We start from the raw sequence: 6,142 nt of genomic DNA on the forward strand, positions 1-6,142 counted from the left end.
CTTTTGAATCACCAAAGAAATAATAAAAAAAAAATATAGAGATATATATTGAGGATCTTCAATTTGTACATTTTTGAAAGACTTGTGCTAAATAGAGTGGCTATTACCAATTAATTTATGATTTGAGTTTACATCCTGCACGTTTCAAAGTTGTATTGGGTTTTATACAGGAAAAGAATAAAAACACGAGCTTCATAGCAGTGTATGTGGTTGTCCAGCAGGGGGCGCGATCAGATAAGACTTTCAAAAGAAGGGCTTTAGCTTAATAAAACTTTATTCGTTTTTGTCCCTCTAGCATTTACACGACCTCTGAAAACACTGAGGTTAAATAACAATTGGAATCACACACGCTCCTAAACACCAACAGCTCCGCCTTCTTTATGATTTTTGTAGATACTTTCTGAAAAACTCATCAGTCATGCTCCACATCACTCGAGGTGAGCTGAGGGAGGCAGACAGGAAGCAGCAGCCTGAATTAAAGCATGTGTGTGTATGGATTAGGGAAACCTGACACTGAAAAGGCTTATGAGCTGTCAACTAGGTATGTTGACTATTTGAACGGCAAGGCTGTTTTTGCCTTTTGGTGTTTGTAAAAAAAAAAAAAAAAGACAAAATATAAATTTAAATAAAAATACAAAATGTTGGGTTGCATTAGGACGGGAATTTACTGGCCCAGCTACCCGTAAATTTAAACGACACTGCCCAAGGCCTGGCCGTCATGCTTATTTTTGTCAATCACCATCACCAATGCCTGCAATGGCTCAGTTACTATACAGTTGCAGTAATGCAACAGTTAGCTCACATGCATAAAGCCCACCATTTCAGGCCCAGTGGTAGTTAATGGTGTGTCTTGTATTTTGAGTGTCTTCCTTGTGTTAGGTGGGGCTATTTCCAAATACTGTAGCTTTGAAGGCGAGTGTGAATGGGACAGTATGTGGCCTTGTGATGAACTGATGACCTGGGTGTACCACAGCTGCTGGCATTGACTCAAGGTGCCCCCCAATCCTGAAAAGGATTAGGCAATAGAAGAAGAATACATGAAAGTGGTGTCATCAGAGAAACTATGACCTATGATTAAAACTTTTTCCTTAAATTTCCAAAGAGAGTAAAATTCACAATCTAGCCTCAGGAACTGCAGCTGTCTCATGGTGCTCCTTTATGTAATAAAGGAAATTCACTCTGCAGCCAATTGATTTTCAAGACTTGACATTCAGAGTCTGTCTTGTCCAATCCAAGGTGCCAATCAGTCACTCAGGGTCCTGCTATTTTCCTGTCACATGTCGGATAATCCTGTTACATGTGAGATACAACATGACATTGTTGGCGATGTTGCATTGATATACTTGCTGAGAACCACTTGGGTATTTGTTTGGTTCAAAGCACACTGGGAGAGGAGAACGAATGAGCCAAGAATGATTTAATTTTCACCACGATAGCCATGGCTGTTCAGCCAAGTGTCTGCTTATGTAATCCGACCTGAAGACAAAGAAAAGAAAATATTTTTTTAATCATCACTTTTTAAGACTTACATTTTTGTGCTCATAAGTGAGTTGATCAGATCTTTGTGTTTGCTACATTTTAACATTCTGAAAATGTCAGTGTAGCAGACATCTACATTGGTTTTGGCATCTCACTGCTGTATCACCCTAAATCTGACCCAGTTCCCACAAGCCTCAGCCAGACTGTTGTTACTGGCCCTTTAAGTGCATAAGTGGTGGGCTGGTAACTTGGCACAAATCTGAAAGGGCTTAAGAAGAAACAAATGTATGGATAGTCTAGCCTGAAGACCTTTTGGCGACGTGGATTTCTGCCAGATACATGGCCTCTGATTGGTGTCTTGACGGACAGAGGCGGCTGAAAACTCTGTCTACGGCTTAGTAGGATTTAAAAACACAAATCTTTTTTCCAAAATGTCATGAAAACAATAGTCTTAACCGACAGTTGATTTTATTTTATTGTTTTTATAAACAGTCAAAAACATTGAGGTGGTCCAGTGGTAGAACATAGGTATACATTGTATATCTATCCATCTATGTACTGTATATATATAGATGGATATACTTTATTGATCCCAGGCTGGGAAATTACATATCATCTTCTCAGACCTCAGCCTGGTCTATGTGTTACTTGTGTTTCATTGGTCTCTGTTCCTTCCTGGCCAATGTCTTCTGTCCAGTTTTACTAAACCTTAGTTTTTGTTCTGGTTCTTCCTGCACCCGTGTTGGACTTCTAATTGCAATTGTCTGTTTACCTGTATTCCCTGGGTGCTGCATTCACTCCTATTGTGCCGGCAGGGCTCGAATTACCACACACCTGCACCAGTTTGTGCATGTTACATTGGACCAGTGCACGGAATTTGGTACCCAATTTGCACAAGCGCAAGCAGCTTTTTCTACTGGTACCACCGGTAGACTTATCCAATAAGGAGCTGAAAATAAATTGGAAAAAAAAAAAAATGGAAAAAAAATAGTTTTCAGTGTGTTATCTTAACCCTCCTGTTGTCCTCGGATCAAAATGATCCGCCACTGTTAAAAACCAAACAAAAATCCCCAATAAACAATATTTTTGAAACTTGAAATTTGATGACTTTTCCTAGATTGACCACAACATTAGAAAAAGTGAATTGTTGCCTTTATTCATATTTCCATGTAAGCTGTACAAAAAAAGGTACAAACATTGTCTTCGGGTCAAAATGACCCGACAGTCAAATTGAGTTGAAATCACAGTCACACAGTTAGTGACACACTACAGAATGTGAGAATGTTTTAGTTCTGTCTTAGATCAATCAGTAGCAGACATAAACCAGACAAGACAGGTGGTCTTCTCGCAGACTGCACTGCCTGTGAGCCGATCTGACCCAAATGTAACAATATTGCCCTTTTGTCTGTGTGGACTCCCAGATACTATAAAGGTGCTGCAGATGACAGTACCCCGAATTCTCTCTGTCCTGAAGCCATGAGTGCAGATTATTACGTTGACCGAGCTCTAGAGCTGAGTTTTTCAGATGTCCACCAAGACTTCCCTGTTTCAGAAGAAGATGGGGAGAAATACAACCCAGAGCATAATAAATCACCTTTAGAAGAAGAAGAAATCCCTGACTCTGTGTGAGAGACTTTCCTTTCAAAAAACATCAAAATAACATGGTCCTTGGCAGCATATGACAAACCAAGATCCTGCTCTCTTCCCCGATAATTTGCTGATGATCATGTGACACAAATAATGTTTTGGTACCCCAAATATGGTAAAAGCTGGTAACTTGCATGGAGGTCGCCAAAAGTCGGAGACCATTGGGAATTCCAGAGTTCCAGAATCCACCGCTGTCTGAGAAATTACAGCGTGCACGTGATCCAGTGGGGCATGCCGCGTTGGGTATTGTAGTAAAGCGATAGCGATACACTGTCATGTTTGGCCCATGGCTGCAGCTGTTTTTTGTCATTAACATTTTTTGTCATTAACATTTTTACATGCAGTATTTTTACATTTGTTTTTGTGAATTTATTCGGCCCCACAAAATCATAGCAAGTTTACCACAACAAAAGTTTTTTTTTGGTGCAAGTAATGTTTTTTGCACCAGTGCACCTTTACCAAAAAATGTTATTTGAGCCCTGTGACAGTGACAGGAGCAGAATATTGGAGCTGGGAAACTAACATAACCATAGACTAGACCATAGACTTGAGCAGGCAATTGTCAGACAATCACACAATCCACAAGTTGGAAGGAAGTCAGACAAAAGCTCATTTTGGTGTGTGTTTTATATAATAATTCATCAACAGTCCTAAAAGTCTTTTCTTAATTTTTCTGTTGGTCCTGGTATATTTCCTAATTCTAATCTCATAATGATCATTTTTAGAGATTGTATGGACTTTCTGGAATCAAGGTGTGTAGTTTAAGTGAAAATTGTTCATGTTCTACCACTCATTTCTTTTCAGATTGGAGACCTGGCCTAACCTGTTCTAATACCTAATCATAAAACCTGCTCCTGAGGGCAGTGTGCTCAGCTCGCCATAGTTAAAGTGAGATTTTAATCTGTGACCCTCTTCCAACAGACCAGATCCTTTTACCACTGGCCCACAGGCAGGTACACAGATTAAAATAAATATTTCACACTCCTTTCCAACTTAGGGTGGAAATTTGAGAGTGGAAATTGTGTGTAAGGAAACAGGAGTACCTAGAGAAAACCCACAAACACCACCAGGATTTAAACCTGTAACCTTTCTGCTGTAGAGCAAGAGCACTAGCCAGACTTCTACTGTGTGGCCCGTCACTGAATTTGAAAATGTTCAAAATGTTATTTATGAAAAAATGAGTCTTTTAAACAATGTATTTACTTTTGTAATTCTTTATTTCACACTGTTTTTTTTTTGTTTTTTTTAATTGAGGTACATTGTGATATGATACAAAATACCTTCACTTTTGTTTCAAGCACATTTCCATGTTCTAATTTGGAGTTGAGCCTTTATAACTTTTAAATTGCCATCATCCTAATACTACATAGACCTGCTGTAAGTACTGTGTTAGTAATAATAGTAAAAAAAGAAAAGAAAGAAAAATAAAAAAAATCATTTATATTTTATTTCCTCTGTGGTTTCACTAAGGATTTTCAATGAGAAAATGTCTCTAGAATTAGTGGTCGTTGATTAATTTGGCAGCTTTTGTTTTCGCCTTAGAAAATATTTCCATCCATCCATCCATCCATTTCCATCCGCTTATCCGTTACCGGGTCACGGGGGCAGCAGTCTTCACCCAAATCACATTGTACCGTACCAACCCCCCCTGAATCTTCCTGTGGGTGGTGAGTCCACTGGAAGGTACCAACCGCCCTAACCGGGATTCAAACTTGTCCAGGAGGTGAACCCTGGGGTTCCACACCAATGACAGAGACATTGACTCTGGGCAAAGCCAAAAATATTTCTTTTTTTTTTTTTTAAATGTTGTGTGGTGGCAAACATTGTGTATATGATTTGTTTTCATTTCAGTTAGAACTTTTTTTTATGTTTTCTGAATATAAGATGCCTTAAACTGCAAACTTCTGGATTGGTGAGACAATCTTTATTTTTATTTCTTAAAAAATACAAAAAAAAAAAAAAATCAAGAATGTTATGACACACACATTTTGTTAAAACATTCACACAAGGTTACATAAAAAAAACATTTTAGTTTTTCGTGTGGTGTTGATCAAATAGTAAACAGGTCACAGTCTGGCAGATTAGTATTCATGTTTTTGATAAAAATGTCAAAATCCTGTGTAGTTTTTATGGGTTAAAATTAAGAATCCCTGGATTCGTAGCTTGTTATTAACACTACAAGGTTTTATTTTTTTGCACCTGATAAAGTAAAAAGCACTCTGTTCTTTTAACTCCCATTTATTTATACAGACTTATGTTCTGAGCCTTATGACTTATCTCTCTGCATTGGAATTGAATCCTAAAGTAATTATTTTTTATGAATTACAACTGTTTTATCACAGCTTTAGAAACATACTGAATTCATGCTAATTTAAAATCCAAAGCTTGCCTGCTTTTTTGTTCATTTTTATTTTTATTATCATTTGTGTTTCTTTGGTGGTTATGGCTCCCCCCAGTGTAAAAAGCATCTCACTGGTCTGCCTTGTAGCAGTACACACCATAAGACTTCTGGGTCTTATCTGGGAATCCTACCAACCGAACTGCACTTTCTGTGGGGCTGCAGTTCTGGCGGGGCCTGGAGATGGGGTAGCGGACACTTCCGTCAGCCAACCAGCCAGCATCACAGCGGTCGTAGTTCTCCAGCTTACAGGCGGCCAACATGGGGCCCCCCTTTGCTATTTCTGCCACGTGAGGCCTGCACAGCCTCATCAAAGGTCAGACTGTTGGGTTGGACCAACCAGTAGAAATTACCTGGTGAAAGATTATTAGACAACATGAGGAGAATCACTTTAACAAGTAATTCTATTACAAAACTCGGCAATATAATAAAAACTTACCTTTGAGTGATGTCGCAAAGCAGTAAACGTCATAGGTGTGAATCATTTTGTCAAGAACACCATAGTTCCTGATGCCTGGCCCATTGTTGGAACCACCACAGGGTCCTCTGGGGTTAATAATGGGGTACTGCACTGAGCCATCACTTAGCCAGCCTGCGTTGCACCAGTCCAGACCTCCT

At 39.1% G+C, this 6,142-nt stretch overlaps 1 pseudogene; it reads right to left on the reverse strand.

The window, feature by feature from the left end:
* Positions 1-5,314: 5,314 nt before the first annotated feature.
* The window catches only part of LOC103398906 (hyaluronan and proteoglycan link protein 1-like), a 6,118-nt pseudogene continuing 5,290 nt past the window's right edge, over positions 5,315-6,142 (reverse strand).

This window comes from Cynoglossus semilaevis, unplaced genomic scaffold (assembly GCF_000523025.1).
Source record: "Cynoglossus semilaevis isolate Cse_v1.0 unplaced genomic scaffold, Cse_v1.0 scaffold1636, whole genome shotgun sequence".
Lineage (NCBI taxonomy): Eukaryota > Metazoa > Chordata > Actinopteri > Pleuronectiformes > Cynoglossidae > Cynoglossus > Cynoglossus semilaevis.